Source organism: Periophthalmus magnuspinnatus, chromosome 18, assembly GCF_009829125.3.
Source record: "Periophthalmus magnuspinnatus isolate fPerMag1 chromosome 18, fPerMag1.2.pri, whole genome shotgun sequence".
NCBI lineage: Eukaryota > Metazoa > Chordata > Actinopteri > Gobiiformes > Gobiidae > Periophthalmus > Periophthalmus magnuspinnatus.
Genome location: NC_047143.1, coordinates 25455952 through 25475267, shown reverse-complemented (window position 1 = coordinate 25475267; position 19316 = coordinate 25455952). Strand labels below are relative to the sequence as shown.

Sequence of the window (19316 nt, the reverse complement as noted above, 5' to 3'; positions counted from 1 at the left end):
TGGACTGTAGACCATTGTCCATCAGTCTCCTCCGTGCCGTGTCTCCTGTCCAGTACAGAATGTGTTCAGACAAATTTACATAAACGTTGGATCGCAGTGTGACTCTGAAGTGCTGTACGTTTGCAATTTGTTTTCTCCCCGACAAAACCCACAATGTCGACGAAACGTTCTGCACCGACAAAGACGCCTACGAAGGTTTGAACTTTGAGAGAGTTTAAACGAGAGAGAAATGTGAGAAAATGGACTAAAACGGGACTAAGACGGGACTAAAACGGGACTAAGATGGGACTAAGACAGGACTAAGACAAGACTAAAACTGGACTTAGACTGGACTAAGGCGGGACTAAGACGGGACTAAGACGGGACTAGAGTAGGACACAACCAGAACTATATAAAAAATAAACTAGAATCAAACCAGAACCAAACCAGGATAAATGTTACCCAAGGACTAGACCAGGACTAGAGTTTAAACGAGAGAGAAATGTGAGAAAATGTTAACGCCTGTGTGAGAAAAGTGTATAAAGTGTGTGGTGAGGGGTTTTACAGACAAAAACATAGAGAATAATGTAAAAAATAAAGCTGATACTTCACAGATTTCGTGTATTGCGGGTTATTTTTAGAGATAAACGAGGGGCCAGTGTATTAAACGTCCTTTTCTTTTGTATCTTGCAGTTTTCTTACCCGTTTTTATCGTTTCTGAGAAGTGAAGTTAACGCCGCGTCGTTCATTCCTGACGCCCAGACCATCGTATTTAGTTTGTATTTATTTTTTGCTGCGTCCAAACTTGTTCAGAACTGCAGTCGTACGAAGTCCTTGTATTTTGAAAGTCATTTTTGCCTGAGGACAAATTATCTGGTGTGCTGCCCATGGGCTCTGTTTTAATAATGCAATCTCACAACTGGCAGCACACACCAAATGATGTGTGGATTTCATTTTGCAGTAATTGAGGTGTTTGCAAAACTGTTCGCTAATTAAAAAGCCATACAGCCCAATGGAAAATAGTACTTCTACTGCCACACTCCATTAGCAGCATTGATCAGTTTTGATTAAAACAACTTGCACTGATTGAGCATATCAAGTTCGGGCGCCACGGAAACCAAATATAAATTTTTAACTCTTTCGCCCTCCATAATGTTGTGGCGTTTTCTCTTAGCGTTTACGACTATTAGCAACGTAGCAATTGTAGGAGTACGTCACGAGGGAATCAGCCTATTGAACCCAAATACAAAATAATAAATACAAAAGTTTCAATAAGTTTCAATTCTCTGATAATAGCAGCTCTTTTTTGGCAGTAAAGCAAGTATTTTCTCTAATATTACCTTATTCTACTTCTGTTTTAGCCCAAGACGCGTAGACTGTTTATATAACTGGACGTGGCTAACCTGCTAGCCGCCGCGTCCCAAACAGGAAGTGAGCGTGGACGATTCTGGCTCCATCGATTCTGACTCCAGACTCGTCATTTTGGTCTTAAATGTTCGTGTTAACCCGCTTTACGTGATCCTACGGTTTTAATTTCGCTATTTGGTCCATAAATTAAAATGTGAATATAATAACAGACAAATCAGGGGCCTTCTTTATTTCTTTCTTCTGTCTTTGTCAGGGACCACGGACAAATTCATTAATCTTACAAATGAAGAGATGATTTGTACCAGATTTAGCTACAGCTGCTTTCCCCGCGCAGTGAACTCACATTAATCTTACACATTTCTGTACAATTACATTATAAAACAAACAGTTCATCATTGACACCAGCAGAAAAATACAGTAAATGTGCCCATGTCCAGTACAGTGTGTTTCCTACAGTCCAAACCGATTAAAAAAAATCAATTTCATGCAGGTTTTTGCAGTGACAGAACAAAACAAATGAACTAAACTGATCTGGACACATTTGATTATCTAAAATGTACTTTTTTTTTCAAATTTGTAGTAAAATTATTCAAATCTACAGACAATTCTTTTCCCAAGGTCACTCCCACTAGCGTTAGCGACAGGTTTGATTGACAGTGTTACTAAGGGGTGTTACCTTCAACAGCCTCGCTTCTGATTGGCTGTTTTGTTGCTAGGATACTCACGGTTGCAAGTTCCAAATATGAAACGCGGCTCCAAATTCGCCGTTATAACTGCTCTAGTGTCGATTAGCTTCATTTGACTGGAGCTGAACGCTGTGGGGGATGTACAGTCTATGTCAGAGGTGTCCGAACTTTTTTAATCGAGGGCCACATCTCAAAACATATTTAAAGCGCCGAGCCACAGACCGGTGCTTTAAACGCAGCTTTGACACAACCGCTGTAGATTAAAAAGGCTTGAAACGCATTAATTTTAGTCTACAATGTGATGTTTGAGGTTATAGTGGGAGAAATTGTTTAACTTCCTGTTAAAAGTACAGCTTATGATCAATTGGGCCAGTTCAGCAGGAAGCTAAGGGCCAATAAAAACTCATCTGAGGGCCAGATTTGGTCCCTGGGCCATAGTTTGGACACCCCTGGTTTTTGCCAAGACCACACGAAAACTAGTAACGGTCCAATTTTGTCTTTTATATGTGAGTTTCTTCAGTATCAGGACTATATATACTCATTTGAGCACGTATTGATCAATTTTTTCAGTATTAATTATTATTTTGGTATTAAAATACTTCAAACCAGGGACTTTCAGACGTGCAAACTAACCTCTCTCGTCTTGCCATGAAACCAGAAGAAGAAAAAGAAGACGACTTTATTGCCGTCGTCAGTGAACACAACTCACAAACTAAGAAAACTAAGAACTTTCTTTGGTGATAAAGTAGAAAAAATAGCTTTTATAAATACAAATAACGGCATGCATAAAGTTAAAAAAGATGTGCTTAAAAATAAAAGTCAGAACAATAGTGCAAACGAGACTTTATTAAGGTGACCGTTTTATAAAGTGTCTCGTTTCGTGCGGCTCTTATAAAGTGTCCGTGAGACCAACAGCAGAGGGGAAGAAATTGTATTCAACCAGTATCCAAACGTACAATAACTTGACCATTGTGAGCGTGATGAAGACCTCCACAGTCAAAATGAACGTCTCCTCTCGCTCTCGCCGTTTTCTATTCGCGTTCGCTCGCTGTTATAGTCAGGTAACGCTGCTCGTGTATCGCCGACGGGGCCGCACATGTCTCCGCTCTGTTCTGCCTCCAGTGCACTTGCCTCATCTGTCCGTTGCTGCCATCATTATGTCCAACCTCTGTCTCTACCTCCCCCTCTTCTTCTTCTTTCCTCGCTCCCTCGCTCCTATCTCCTCTCCTCATCCAGATTCCTTTATATTTCTGAAGTCGATGCCGCTATCCGCTACCGAATCCGACACTCCGACATATCCGACACATCCGAGACTGAATTTATATAGTGTCTGGAACATTGGGGAAAAAGTTTGAAAAATGCGTGAGCAAATATTATCTAGTTAAAGCAACAATCTGGAGGTTTTTTGGACTTAATGACGCATTAATCCTCATTATAGCGCTAAGGTAGACAGCTGTGTAAGTGCGATAGTGTCAGTACGAGCCAGGCCTTATTAAAATAGTGTTACCCGAGCTAGCACGCGGTTCAGATGTTGTGACAGTCCATAAAAATAGATCCGAAAAGTAAGCTTAAGGCAGTTTTCCTCTGTAGATCCACAAAATAATAGTACCAGATTCAACCACAAGGGGGTGGAAGGAAAAAAAATCAGTAGTTTGAAGTGTCGGGTGAGGGTTAAGACCGAGACTGTTTATATAAATGGACTTAGCTAACCTGCTACATGCTACGTTCCAAATAAAAAGTGAGTAAAAAGTTTCCTGCTCCATCGGCTCTGGCTGCAATTCACTTTCTATTGAAAAGCTGTGGCCCGTCTCTCTGTCAGACTCGTCATTTTGGTCTTAAATTGTTCATATTTATTTCTCGTATCAGGCAAACCCAAAGCACATCTCACAGATTTGTTCAAAAAGGAGTGGGAGGAAAAAAACGTATTAAGTCCCACCCCTAAATTCCATTAGAACGGGCATGCCCAAACTGTGGTCCTGGGGCCACATGCGGCACTCAGACCATTTTTTCTTGGCCCTCAAGCTTTCAGGTGAATTGGACAATATTATTTTTAACAGTATTTTTTACTGTACATTTCTGAAAATCTACTTTAACAAGCCCATGTCAAATATTTAAAGCGTGAATAAAGGCCTCGTGGTTCAGTCTAACTTGGAAAAACGCAGATTTGAAGTATTCACTGTGTTAGCAATGAGTCTATGGCCCGTCTCTCTGTCTGTGTTTTTATACGTGGACCTTAATGAGAAAAGTTTGGACACCCCTGATTTAGAACATAAATGAAATGCTTTGTTTAAACTTAGAAATTAACTCGATCCTGGGGTTTTTATTTCACTATTGTGTCTGTAAATCAAGATATGAAAATTAAAAACAGACAAATCAGGCGCCTTCTCTCCCCGAGGTCGCTCCTGTTAGCGTTAGCAACAGGTTTGATTGACAGCGTTGCTAAGCACTCGCTCTCTACTAAACCAGCGGTGCAAGCGGGAAGGGGGCGTTACTGTCAACAGCCTCGCTCCTGATTGGCTCGTCGGTTGCTACGGAACTCGCCTCCAGATTAGCCGCTATAACTGTTAGCCTCGATGAGCTTCATGTGACCGGAGCTGAACGCTGTGGGTGACGTCACACTCACTCTGTCACTTCATTCAGTCTGTGGGTCAGGGTCATATTCTGTTGTGTCTTAACCCTTTAAGGACTGAGCACCGTATAGAATATCTCACCCAGACTTTTATTCTTTTTTTACCCATAAAAATCATGTTAAAGGAAGTATCAGATTGTCTCTCTCTCTCCAGTCTCTCTCTCTCTCCATCTGTCAGTCTCTCCATCTCTCCAGTCTCTCTCTCTCTCCATCTCTCTGTCTGTCTCATCTCTCTGTTGTTGTGTCTAAACTCTGTAATCATCTCTCCGTCTCATCTCTCCAGTCTCTCTCTCTCTCCATCTCTATCTCTCCAGTCTCTCCTTTCTCCATCTCTCAGTCTCTCTGTCTCTCCATCTCTCCAGTCTCTCTCTCTCTCTCCATCTCTCAGTCTCTCTCTCTCCATCTCTCCGTCTCTCCAGTCTCTCTCTCTGTCTCTCCAGTTTCTCTCTCTCAGTCTCTCTCTCTCCATCTCTCAGTCTCTCTCTCTCCATCTCTCAGTCTCTCCATCTCTCCAGTCTCTCTCTCTGTCTCTCCAGTCTCTCTCTCTCTCCATCTCTCCAGTCTCTCTCTCTCTCAGTCTCTCCATCTCTCTCTCTCTCTCTCCATCCCTCCATCTCTCCGTATAAACCGGACTATCTCACTTAGACTTTTATTCTTTTTTTTTACCCATAAAAATCACATTAAAGGAAGTATCAGATTGTACTTCATTTTTTCACACACACACCTCTATTTTACACGTCCATCTGTATTGTTCCTTTAACGCGCTGAGTGACTGACTGGGAGAATCGCGGCGGCCCCTGCGCTCTGATTGGTCCTCTTCGAGGGCGATGTAAGCGCATTACCGTAGTGACAGTGACATATTTAAAAAGCCCCACGCCTCTGCTTTGAGACGCCGTTTGGATTTACATGAAGCACAATCGCTCGCGGAGTTACAGCAACGACCACGACCGCGAGTCTATCGGCGACGTTAGCATCCGACGCTACAGGGTTAAACACCAAGTTACCAAAGCGCTGTACCCAATTTTTACCCTCATAAAAATGTAAAAAATAAACTCCGTCCATTTTAATCTGTTCGTTGTCCACACTCATGTCACTTTCTTCACTTCTTCTGAGCTCAGCGTCGCTCCCAACAAACTTGCTAACGACACACCGGCCTCACATCCTGATTCACCGACGATAATAACAAAAAAAGACGCTGTATATTTAGCTTCAGACAGAACACGGCGTTCTCTTTTTCAACCTAAGAGCTGCTTTTATAATCCACGTGTTCCCCGAGCCGCAGAGCCTAATGGCGTGGAGCGTCTGTGAGAGGTATACATTTAACCCGACGTGCCGTTGTAAACACTGTTAAACACTCCGGTAATTAAAGCGACCCACTTATTATGGAGTATGTAAACATCACCTAAACAAAGCTGCAGCGCGAGCCTGCGTCACGTCGGCCGCCGCAGCACTCAGCCGCCGCCAAACGCCTCTCCAAAGTGCTATTCTTTCCATTTTTTCCTTCACTGTCTGGCCCCTCTGCTGACAGCCTCTATCCTTCACAGCACTCATGCACTCTCTCTTTACCCCCACGTCTCTATCTCTCTCCATCTCTGTTTCTCCAGCGATCTCTCTTTCTCTCTCCATCTCTCTCGCCATTTCTCTCCATCTATCGCTCTATTTCTATCTGCTGTCTCTCCCTGTATCTCTGTTTCTAATCTCTCAATCTCTCTCTCCAGCAATATCTTTCTCCCTCCATCTCTATCTCTCCATTTCTTTCCATCTATCGCTCTATTGCCATCTATCTCTCTCCCTCTTTCGAGCGTCTGTCTCTCTCTATCGCTATCTCTCCAGCAATCTCTTTCTCTCCCCATCTCTCTCTCCATCTCTCCATCTGTTGCTCTATTTCTGTCTCTCTATCTCCCATCTCTCCGTCTCCATCTCTCTGTCTCTCCATCTCTCTGTCTCTCCATCTCTCTGTCTTTCAGTCTCTCCATCTCTCCATCTCTCTCTCTCCATCTCTCAGTCTCTCTCTCTCCATCTCTCCAGTCTCTCTCAGTCTCTCCATCTCTGTCTCTCCAACTCTCCATCTCTGTCTCTCCATCTCTCTGTCTCTCCATCTCTGTCTCTCCAACTCTCCATCTCTGCCTCTCCATCTCTCTGTCTCTCCATCTCTCTGTCTCTCAGTCTCTCCATCTTTCCAGTCTTTCCAGAGTCTCTCTCTCTTCATCTCTCCTGTCTCTCTCTCTCCATCTCTCCAATCTCTCTCTCCATCTCTCAGTCTCTCCATCTCTCCAGAGTCTCTCTCTCTCTCCATCTCTCTCTCTCTCCATCTCTCCGTTGTTGTCTTCTCTCTCTATCATCATCCTCCCATTATGGTGGACACAGCAGGTCTGCGTTGTGGCGTTCCATTTCCAAACACACCGTCCTTCCGCTGAATTCCCGGTCGTCCAAACACTTCCCCGAGTTTCTCCGCAGCGAGGGGAGACGGACAGAAGAGGGAGGAAGAGCGTGAAGTGTGACGAGCTCAAGAGACGCCGCAGATACAAGGTTAAAACGCGTCTTTTTAAGTGGCAAGAAAAGACGAGGGCGGGACGGGGGGAGCGTGGACGCCCGCTGAGCCCAGACGATAACGGGAAAATAAATTCAAGCGCGCACATGTAGGAGTGGCATATCAAAGTGTACGGAATAACACGCCGTCTTTTCTTTGTGTGTCCTCGGAACGATTCCCAAGTGAAGCGAGAAGATGCTGACACGACGCAACTGCGCTGAGTCAATGTTTGACTTGATGTTTACGATCAGACGTGTGATTCGGGGAAGACGACGCGGCGACGAGGATTCGCTGGAAATGAGCGTCCTGCACAAAAATCCTCTGTCACCGTCAGTTTGTGTCCAGGACTGACCCTTCGTGGCGAGAGCGCGGTTGTGTTTGGCCTCGGGACGGCACGCGCTTTGCTCAGTGTGGCTTCAAAATGAGGTTTAGTCAAGTTTTTGCGATTAAGAAATAATATATGGGTTTATAAATCACTCCAGGGGGCAGTAAAAACGCACAAAGTGACAATGTTTACCATATTTTCCTGAGTATAAGTCGCACTTTTTTCAGTTTGTCCAAGGGTGCGACTTATACGGAGGACCACACGAGGGCGCTCTAGGCTTGTGTAACAGTGTCTACTACACAACGCGGCGCTTCATCTTCCTCTGGAGTTGTCGGAGTTGTTCAGAAGTGACACCGACGCAGAAGAATTCAGTGGATTTATTGATTTGGAGTGAGATCCAGACTAAACTTGTTGCTTGTTTTTTCTTCTTTATTTATCCGATTAACTGTTAATATTTTACGTTAACAAACCAGACACGTGTTCAGTTCTGTCTGTGCTTCATGGAGCTGAATAAATATAAATGTGTTACGTTAGCGTTAGCATTAGCGTTAGCGTGATGTACTGATATTCAGCCTGTTGGTCCACATTTTTATTATTATTAGAACTTGCCTTTAAAGATAAAATGTCTGTTCTTGGTCTCAGATTTTGTAAAATAAATGTCCCCAAAAATGCGACTTATATGTGTTTTTTCTTTATTATTACGCATTTTTGGCTGGTGCGACTTATACTCCAGAGCAACGTATAGTCCGGAAAATAAGGTACATAGGATTAGCTTGTCTGTTAGCATCAGGCCTGTGTCACCTGCACTGGCTCCTGTTTCATATCGGGGGCAATTCAAAATGTTATTGCTTGTGTTTAAATGTCTGCGCTCTGTGTCCTCCGTCTGCGCTCTATGTGTCCTCCGTCTACGCTCTATGTGTCCTCCGTCTGCGCTCTATGTGTCCTCCGTCTGCGATCTATGTGTCCTCCGTCTACGCTCTGTGTCCTCCGTCTGCGCTCTATGTGTCCTCCATCTGCGATCTATGTGTCCTCCGTCTGCGATCTATGTGTCCTCCATCTACGCTCTATGTGTCCTCCGTCTGCGCTCTATGTGTCCTGTATGTGTCCTCTACCAGCGCCCTCTGCCTGTCAGATCCTCTCAGTCTTTAACACAGTTTAAGACAGAAGACCCGCCTCTTCTCCCTGGTATTTAACACTCGACACAGCCTCTTGGTGTTTCATTGTTCTGTTCCTCTGCATCTCTGTATTTATTTTGTTGACTTTTATTTGAAGCACTTTGGTCAGCTCAAGTTGCTTTAAATGTGATAAATAAATAAAGTTGAATTGAATATTTAAACAGTAAATGGCAGCAGCAATAAAAGACTTTAAATACAAGAAGAACAGGGGCCCGAGGGAGGTAAAGAAAACTCACTTTAAAATCCGACTCTGCGGCTCAGAATCACTTTTTGTTATTGATAGTGTTAAATAATGAGCGGTTTAGTGGTGTGTGTGTGTGTGTGTGTGTGTGTGTGTGTGTGTGGGGGGGTGTGTGTGTGTGATGTTTAAACACTTACACAAGGTTTAGAAATGACTTTTTAAACTGTATTTATTTCATCTTATAAATGCATTTTCACTCTCACACTTGAACCTCGCCGTGTCATGATGTCTCTTTATGTTCACGTAGTCTCGTCCAATCAGATTCGTTTATTTCAGTGACACATGTGGAACAAAGGATCTCATTGGTCGCGCTTCATTTAGAACAAAATCAACTTTCATTTTTATATTTTTTTAATAGATGAAATATTTTCCAGACCAAGTTTTAGTTTGTTTTCATCCCTGACGGTTTGTTCTGCTCACTAGCGCCTCATAGTGGTCACATGATCAGCTGATTTGGTATATTAAATAGGCTGAGGCATTATAAGTATATATAAGTATATAAGTAGTATAAGTACTTTTAACTTCAGCCTAAACCCTTTTTGGTTATGATAGAAATGTTATGTACGACCTTATACAAGTTGAACAATTTTTTATTTTGATTGTAATGAACGAATAAAATCAATCAATAAATAAATTAGAAATAGATAAAATAAGTCAATAAAGTAAATAGATAAAATAAGTAAATAAAAAAATAAAATAAGTAAATAAATAGATAAAATAAGTAAATAAATAAATAAAATAAGTAAATAAATAAATAGATAAAATAAGTAAATAAATAAATAAATAAAATAAGTAAATAGATAAATAAGTTAAACAGGTTTTGGTGCTGTCTTGCTCCCAGTGGAGGCAGTACGACAGCGCCATCTGCAGTTTGACTTCTTCAGGACAGTACCCCAGGTGTGTGACAGTAAAAAAGCCCCTCGTCCTGGTTTATAGGCCTTTTATTTATTTATTTTTTTACTGTTTATTTTCATGGTTTTCACAATAAAAAAAAAATACATATATTAATAATAATACAAATATAAAAACGAAAGAGAAAAGAAAAAGAAAAAAATATATATAAAAATATATATAATGATGACAAAATAAAAATAGACAAACATACAAGATATACACACTTTTCTTTTTTTAACTGTTTATTTTCATGGTTTTCACAATAAAAATAAATACATACATATATTAATAATAATTCAAAAAAAGAGAAAGAAAAATATATATAATGATAATAAAATTAAATACATATACAAGATGTACACATTTATACACAAGGACATATTTACACATACACTCGTATACAAATACACACAATGCATACAAATACATGCATCTACACATATAAATACTCATATAAGCCGCCATATTTGTTTTGATACAGACAGACTGTGCATGTTCCTGATTGGCTGATCCACCTGCCAATCTTACTCTTCTGTGAAATCTTGCTGGAAAAAACATCTTAAATGTTCTATTCCACTGTTACGTTTTCATTAAATTCTCTATAAATATCACATTAGAGCCTCGTGAAGCTGTACGTTAAAACCAAAGCGACCTCTCTTCACCTCGTTCGTCTCATTTAGCTCCCGTCTCTTTTGGCTGAAACGCTGCAGTTGGACTCGGCGCGCTGAAAGTTGGCAGACGGCGAGGGAGAATAATTGAGGGTGGATCTGTTCTAGAGGCAGATGTTTCCCTCAGGACGGCAGAGAGCGGCGCACAGGAGCTAAAAATACCAGCTAAAGGTCAGATTGGAGGCTACGAGGTGAGCGAGGAGAATGTAGCAGTTAAATTAAGACGCCTGCGCAGGAAGAGGCCGGATCACCTTTGTTACCTCCAGCTCCAGGCAGGTGCGAAAGAAAAGAGACGAGAAACTGAAGATTAATCCTATTATAGACGTTTATTTGTTACGTAAGCACCGGATTGTCGTCAAACTGGATCTTACTGGAGTCTGATATTGAAACGAGACTCTCATTTGAGCAGGTGTCAGGACTAAAAACATCCTCCACTGGACAGAAATGAACTTTTCCTGAATATCTTTAGAATGATCTTAAGATGTGTCTTTTGTAAGTATTGTACTTTCTGGAGTATAAGTTAAAAAATGCTGAAAAATGAAGAAAAAAGCATGAGTATAAGGCGAGGCTAGTTTATTTGTACGGCACAATTCAGTGATTCAAAGTGTTTTACAGAATAAGAAAGACATTAAAATATAATACAAACAAATTAAAACATAAATAATCACAAATAATCATCATAAAATTTAAATTAAAACTGAGAAATGCAGAATAAACCCCCTATCAGTCATATTCACAGCTAAACAGAGGTCCTGGTTCAGTCCTGGTTCAGTCCTGGTTCAGTCCTGGTTTAGTCCTGGTTTAGTCCTGGTTTAGTCCTGGTTCAGTCCTGGTTCAGTCCTGGTTTAGTCCTGGTTCAGTCCTGGTTCAGTCCTGGTTTAGTTCTTGTTTAGTCCTGGTTTAGTCCTGGTTCAGTCCTGGTTTAGTCCTGGTTTAGTCCTTGTTTTGGTCCTGGTTTGGTCCTGGTTTAGTCCAGGTTTAGTCCTGGTTTGGTCCTGGTTTAGTCCTGGTTTAGTCCTGGTTTAGTCCTGGTTTAGTCCTTGTTTTGGTCCTGGTTTAGTCCTGGTTTAGTCCTGGTTTAGTCCCGGTTTAGCAGAGCTGCTTTAAAGTCTATTCTCTGAGCCACAGTACACGTCTGAAGTACTTCCTGGTTCTAGACCTGAGCACAGTACACGTCTGAAGTACTTCCTGGTTCTGGACCTGAGCACAGTACACGTCTGAAGTACTTCCTGGTTCTAGACCTGAGCACAGTACACGTCTGAAGTACTTCCTGGTATACGTCACATCTTTGGCCAAACTATGATAAAAGTGCATCTTATTGTCTGGAAAAGACGCCCGTGGATCACGATGGAAATGACATGATGGACACAGACACAAGGCCACGTGGGAACAGAAAACAAAGTTCTACAGTTTAATACTGAAAATCTCATTCCATTGTCTAAAGAGTGTGTTTTATTATTGTAGTATTGGTGTCAAGTATCAAGTTTATTCCTCAGTATCGAAACAGTGTTTGATTTTATTTTCTTGACACTCGAGGGATTTGTTTTCTCTGATTCTTCTCAAACATTTATCCATCTTAAAATATTCTTCTTTCTTTCGTTTGGTTCTTGCGGCTGCAGAATATTCCAGATCGTGTCGTTCTCGGTGCGATGGGTCCAAATTGAAATTAGGTTTTGAAAATGAAAATGTAAAAAAGTCCCATTTTAGTGGTGATTTAGATGTAGTTCTGCTTGAGCCTTGTTTTGTTTGGCGTCTGCGTTTGTCAAACTAATATTCTGACAGTTTGTGCATCGACTCATTTTAGTTTTAATTCATTTGCTTCAAAGTCTCAAAATGGCAGAATTTTACTGTTATGGCTGCACTAAATCGTCTTATCCAATATCATTTTATTTTATTTTTTTAAATCATGATTCAACTTCATTTGGAAAAACTGTCACAATCGAGACCGACTTAAACTGACAAACATTTTATAAAAGTCTGACTGAAATTTGATGTTTAATGGTCCCATCTTTGTTTTAATGTTGTTTCCTCGTCACACACAGACCTGGAGTTGTGTTTCGATTCATTCACACACGTTTAACAAACAAACCTGCAGATTTAGGCGGAGTTCTTCTCTCAAACTGAAAACACTCCGTTCCACCTTGTGATGTCATCATGTGGTGATACAGGAAGTGCTACAGTGTGTTTTTAAACTCCACACACCTTCAGTAGAATGGCCTGTGCACTGCCGTAGCTCCCCGAAAGATTTTTGCCTCACTTTCATAACATTTTAAACCACAAAATGTGCAAAAACTACATTAAAAGTGTGCAAAAACTACATTAAAAGTGTGCAAAAACTACAAAACTGTGCAAAAAATATACAAAACTACAGTAAAAGCATGTAAAAACTACAATAGCTGCATCAAAAAACTACAAAAAGTTTGCAAAAACTACTAAAAAGTGTACAAAAACTACAAAAGCATGTAAAAACTACAAAGAAGTGCAAAAACTATATTAGAAGCATGCAAAATCTACAAAAACTGTGCAAAAACTTCAATAATAGCAGGCAAAAAGTGTGCAAAAACTGTAATAAGTGTGCAAAAACTACAATAAAAGTGTCCAAAAACTACAAAACTGTCAAAACCGAAACTGAAGAAGCAGAACCTCCTCACTCCTACAACCTTTTGTCCAGTTACAGATTTGAATTTTTCTGTGACAAACTCTACTAAGGAGCTGTTAAAACTACCACTTGATGACATCACAAGGTGGAATGGAGCATTTTGATGTTTGCAGATGTGACAGACGAATAAAAATGACACAAAACACAACTCCAGGTGTGTTTTTGAAGCTTTGACATCATTAAAACACGACTTAAACCTCATACGAGTCCATTTTGTGTCACGTCGTCCCTTTAATTCTTCCCCTTTCAATATTTCGCCGCCAAAATCCCCCGTAGCTATACATTTCAAAGCGTCTAAAATGGCGTTCTTTATCCGTCGACACTGTGAACTGTGGCGTACATTATCAGATTTCACTTCTAACATAAATCACAGCCTCCCCGTTTCCTTTGGTAACACAATTTCCTCTTTTCTCGTTACAAAATGGACTCCGAACCCGAGCGATTCATCTGCACCGTCGCCGCAGATCAAGACTAAACTAAATATTTGAACCGGACTAAAACGTGTTGATTTATGGCGGGGACGGCGGCGTCTTTGAGGACGGTAGTTAAAGACGGAGCCGGGGGGTGATTCATGAAGACGGATAATACGGAGGAAGAGGCGCCGTCGTTAACCGGGAGGAGACAGGAACGAGGAAAAGTGGGCCCAGGAGAGCGCGGGGGACGGGGGGGACGGGGGACACGACGGCGAGGAGACGGCTGAAGGCGGGTGTGTGCGAGGACGCCGCGTTTGGAGTTTTAGATTTAAGTTTTTGTTTTGCGTCTTTGAATAAAATCTACACAAAGTTAATGGGCTCTCTGGGGATCAGGGGACTCCATCCAAATCTCTAAAGTGTTTCTTTGTAAACACGAGGACTTTAGGGGAGATAATGTGGTTGTTTATGGTAAAAAATGAAGCGGAGACGAGGTTTTGGGGAAGATTGAGAGGAGTGTGAAGGTTTTAAAGGTTTTATATTACGTAAAAGTGATTGGTGTGAGGTTTGAGTCGTGTTGGAGCGTCGTTACGTCGTCAAAAACAGACCTGGAGTTGTGTTTTGTTTCATTCAATCGTGTTTGAGTAACACTTTGTTAATAATTTGGCTGTATCTCAAAAACTCAAAATGCTCTGTTCCACATTGTGATGTCATGAAGTGGTAGTTTTCAAGTTAACAGCTCCTTTTACTTTTAGTAGAGATTGGAAATTCCAGGGATGAAATGATCCAAATGATTCTAGTGAAGGTGAACCCTAAACTGTCCAACAACTACAAAAACTGTCCAAAAACTGTCTAAAAACTACAAAAAACTGTCTAAAAATGACAAAAAACTGTCCAAAAACTACAAAAACTGTCCAACAACTGTCTAAAAACTACAAAAACTGTCCAAAAACGACAAAAACTGTCCAACAACTACAAAAACTGTCCAAAAACTGTCTAAAAACTACAAAAACTGTCCAAAAACGACAAAAACTGTCCAACAACTACAAAAACTGTCCAAAAACTGTCTAAAAACTACAAAAAAGTGTCCAAAAACGACAAAAACTGTCCAACAACTACTAAAACTGTCCAAAAACTGTCTAAAAACTACAAAAACTGTCCAAAAACTACAAAAACTGTCCAACAACTACAAAAACTGTCCAAAAACTGTCCAATTCGAACCAGCGTCCTCAGTGAGTCTTGACTTTTCTTTCACAGTTACATCTTCGAGCTCTTAAATGCTCGCTCTGTAACTCGTGTCCATGGCGACGACCCGCCTCCTCGTCTCCGCATTATGGCATTAAATCAATCTCCACGGAGACGAGCGCGGGCGACGTCATCGGGCCGGGTTACGGGTCAGATCTGCGGAGAGAGGATTAGACTTTCTACTCCAGGTTTTGTAGGTATCAGGAGAGTCCTTTTTTCCCTGACAGGTGAGGGTGAGTGTTTCCAGCTCTCCGCTCCTCAGAGACCTCAGGCGCTCGTTTAAATGCGAAACCTTCCCCGAGAGCCGAGAGCACCCGCATCGCTCGGGGAGACGGGGGGGGGAGCGATGGGGGTGCTCTCCTCGTCTGCACCCGGACACACGTGAGCTCTTCTCGGGATAATTTGGCGTCTCCTAAACTAGGTGTCAGCTCCTTTGTGTGAGGAATCTTCAGGGAGCGTCAACTTGATCTATATTTGTTCACATGTCTCTCGTCTGCGGCTCCTCGTCTGAGATCAGCCGGAGCGCCGCTAATTGCCACGGAAATAGTCACGTAGTAGTAAAGTGTGAGGCCGCTCTCCTCCTCTGCTCTGTTCATGTGTCAGTGTTTAACTTTACACAGCCCCAGACTCTTAACCATCACTGCTGCATGCTGGGAAATACCGGTGTGCTCCACTGCGGCGTGAGCAGGAAACAAAATGTCCGCCGTTAAATTGTTCTGTATATTATTAGAACTGCTGTAGTTTATTAATGGGAAATATGGAGTTAATTAGGTTTGTAACAACACAGCATGCTAGCTAGCTCACTGTGGCTAATGCTAACAGTTACTTTTATTAAAATGGGAAAATATAAAATAAAAAAATTATTTAAAAAATCTATAAAAAAATTAAATAAAATTAAATATATATATATAAATAATAATAATAATGTAAAAATGTAATTAATTCAAATAAAGACTATTGAATTATTTTATTTGTAGAATACTTCAGTTTGTGTTGTTTTAATATTTATTATGCTTCAAAATTAGCACTAGCATTAGCATTAAGACAATTAAGACAAACATGTCTCTTTCTCTGGTGAAGTTGTCATTTTATTTGTGTTTTGTTTAACATGTGACACTTCTCTATCCACTATCTGACCCTAACCCCCTGACCTCTGACCCCTAACCCATCCACAGCTCTGTCCACTGCCTGATCTTTAAACTTTAGTGTCTCTTAAGTTTTAATGTCAATTTTATGATGATAATTTGTGATTATTTGTGTTTTGATTTATGTGATTGATTTATTTTTTATTTTTTTGACTTTGTTATTCTGTAAAATACTTTAAAATACTTTGTGTACGAGTTGCGCTGTACAAATAAACTCGTCTTTCCTTACTCTGCAAAAACCTCAGAGATAAAACTGGACAGGAAGTAGTGACGCTAACAGTGAGGTTGAGGGCGCTATTGTGCACAAAGCTAATTGGTCTGTAATAGTAGTTGCCATTCTCGCAGTAGTAGTAGATGTTGTATTTGTAGTAACTGTAGTCGTAGCTGTAGCAGTCGTCCTTGCAGTAGTAGTAGTCGTCCTCATAGTAGTAAATAAAGTATTATTCTTCCCTATAATCCACCTCGTTCTGTTTAAAAGCGATGGGACAAGGTCTTGTGAGACAAAATGTCCCCCAGACTGAACTCACACGAAAATAATGATCTTGTGTGTCTTGATTTTGTGGAAACAAAAATGAGCAAAGCGCTACGGGCCCCTCAAGAAGCCACCACCACAAAAATCAGTGCTATAATTACAAAAAATACCAATAAAATCATGAAGTATTATTATAAATTATGTCAAAATCTCACCTTGTCTCGTTCTCGTATTGAGGAAATTGTCTCACATCCGACTTCTGCTGCTAATAGTACAAAATAATCATATCGGCCTGAGTATTTTTTTATTTTTTCAAGTGCGTAGTAGTAGTCGTAGTAGTAATAGAAGTTTTAGTAAAGGAGTAGTGGTAGTGGTGGTTGTCCCTGGAATTAGGGCCCAAGAATTGGACCTTCACCCTATTAAATTATCTCAGAGGGGGCCCCTTAAGGTTCCTCGCCCCGGGCCCTGAAATTCCCGTCGACGCCACTGCCTTTAACATTCATATCACCTGCATTTTTGTATAATTCGACTGGTATTTTCTGTCGTAATCGTACACATTTAGACGCGGCGTGCTCCTTCCACCGCTCGTCACCTGCGTTTAAAGTCTCTCCCGGACAAATTTAATCCAAACCCACTTTTCAAACGGAAGAAAAATGTGTAGCGTTGCTTTTTTTTTTTTCCCCGGTCGGTGTCACAAGCGTCTTCACTTATCATCATTATGCTAATAGGGATCGCTGTTACCATAATGAGACGGCGTTGTAAATAATGACAGAAAGATTACATGTGATTTTAATGAATGCTTCTCTCTCTTTCGTTCTCTCCGTCTGTTTTTTTTTTCTTTTTTTTTTTGGAGCGCGTCAGACAAAAGGCCGTCGCCATTTTCCTTCAGAGCTGCCAGAACCGTGATTAAAGATGGTGTATAGATGTAAACAGCTTTTCATTTCTCATCCCTCTCCTCCTCCTCCTCTTCCTCCTCCTCCTCCTCCTCCTTCGGTCTTTCTTGGGTCAGGCTCAGATTAACGCAGACACGGCGCTCATTAGAAAACCGCGCCGTCGCCACGTCGCTCCCGTCGGCAAAATCGCGGCTGATGTTTCCGTCGTCGTACCTGTTCTGAGCGCAGCTGGACCGGACAGAGTTTGTGTAACGGGAACAATGGAGGAAAAGGAGAAAAGTGACGCAATATAACAACACGGTAACAGAGTTTGAAGTGTACGGAAGCACACGGGGGACATTTCAAGAAAAGAATGTGGCAGGAGCACTTTTTTTTTTTTACAATGTTGAGTTTGCAGTTGATTTTTAACCCTCAAAACACAACTCCAGGTGCGTTTTTGGGGATGGCGGTTAATGTTGTACCCCTTAAAACAGAGAGGAAGAAGCGCTAGTGTGATCTTTAGCTCTTTTTCTCACGTGTTAGCTTAACGCAGTCATATCTTGGACACTATTTTACTTTGTGACTTATTTTTATATTGTCAAATGTTCAATGTTGGAGAAATAGATTTACTCGACAAAATAAAACATTTATTCCTGGCTGTTCTGCCTCCACTAGTGTTTAAGAACGAGCTTTACCGATAGTGAACAGTTTCTCCAATGAAAAACGGGAATCCTCTCGCTGTTTTGGACATTTACTGTAGAGCAGATTGAAAAACTGTAACGTACAAAGAAATATCTGCGTATTACAGTCATGCTTTTGTATTCCTATGAACAAAGAGCTACATAAAACAACAGAGTAGCTTAACTTTAGCTTAAACGTAGCTACAAGGAATGAAAACGCGGGCAAAACTGTTGATTAGCATCACGCTAACATGAATGGAAAATCCCATAGACATGCTAACGTTATTATTGTCTTCTATTTTAGCACGAATATACACTGTAAATCGACTTAAAGCGTCTGAAATCAGTTTATAGAGCGAGTTAACGTGTTCTAACTTTAAGACAGACGTTTGCATGGGGCCAAATGAGATTAAACACAGGGAAAATAACTGAAATGTTGAAAGTCTGCAGCAGTATGGCAGCTACGGTAGCTCTGAATAGACAAAACGCATTAACTCAAAACTATCTTTCTCCACTGGGGGCAGAACACTGGCTTTTTTTGTATATTAATAAGTTTTTACGTGAAATAAAATGACAACAGGAGTGGAAATTCACAGCAAAGAAAACTATGAGGTCAGAAAACTGGAAAATACAGATATAAACGTTTCTTTAGCTTCAGTTTGACGTGCTAGCATAACGGGAAAATGTCTTGACAATGTACAGATGACGTGTGTATAATATTTAGTCCTTTCAACTGAAAACAAAGAGAAAGAATCAGTTTGTCGTTTCTCTCACGCAGGAGTTTAATACAGTGACGAGAAACGGCGTAAAATCCCCAAAATGGTGATTTCAGACTTTACCAATCACTAAAACAACAGATCCCAGGCTGAGTAGCTGATCACTGATGACAAGATGACAAGAATATTACAGAAAAATTAAATATAATACACATTTTAGCCAAGTTTTAACTGTATTTCTATTGTTTTTACGACTTATGGAAATTGATTTTTACTGCAAACCTTTTAAAACCTTTATTATGATGAACTATTTTATCTTTTAATATAAATCACATCAGTGTTTAAAAGAAAAGAGCACAGTATTAAAGGCGTATAGTGGTATTTTAGCCTGTCACGGTAACATTATAGCACAGTTAAAAGCTCACGGGTCAGTTTTGTGTAATAAAGAACCTTAAATGTGAAAAAAATCTTGAATCCCACGCAGATATTACACCGTGAACCTCCAAGAATTCCTGAAAGACAATAGTAATTTATTAGCGATGCAAAGAAGCAGCTCTGGCCCTAAGCCCGCTGAGCCGTCCTGATCTGTGTACACAGGATTTCCAGTGTCCCGCGGCGCCGA

At 40.9% G+C, this 19316-nt stretch overlaps 1 protein-coding gene across 1 annotated transcript in view; it reads left to right on the top strand.

Annotated features, from left to right (window-relative positions):
- Positions 1 to 19316, top strand: part of LOC117385935 (pyruvate carboxylase, mitochondrial-like) — a 683990-nt gene that overhangs the window by 622795 nt on the left and 41879 nt on the right. The window lies entirely within an intron of this gene.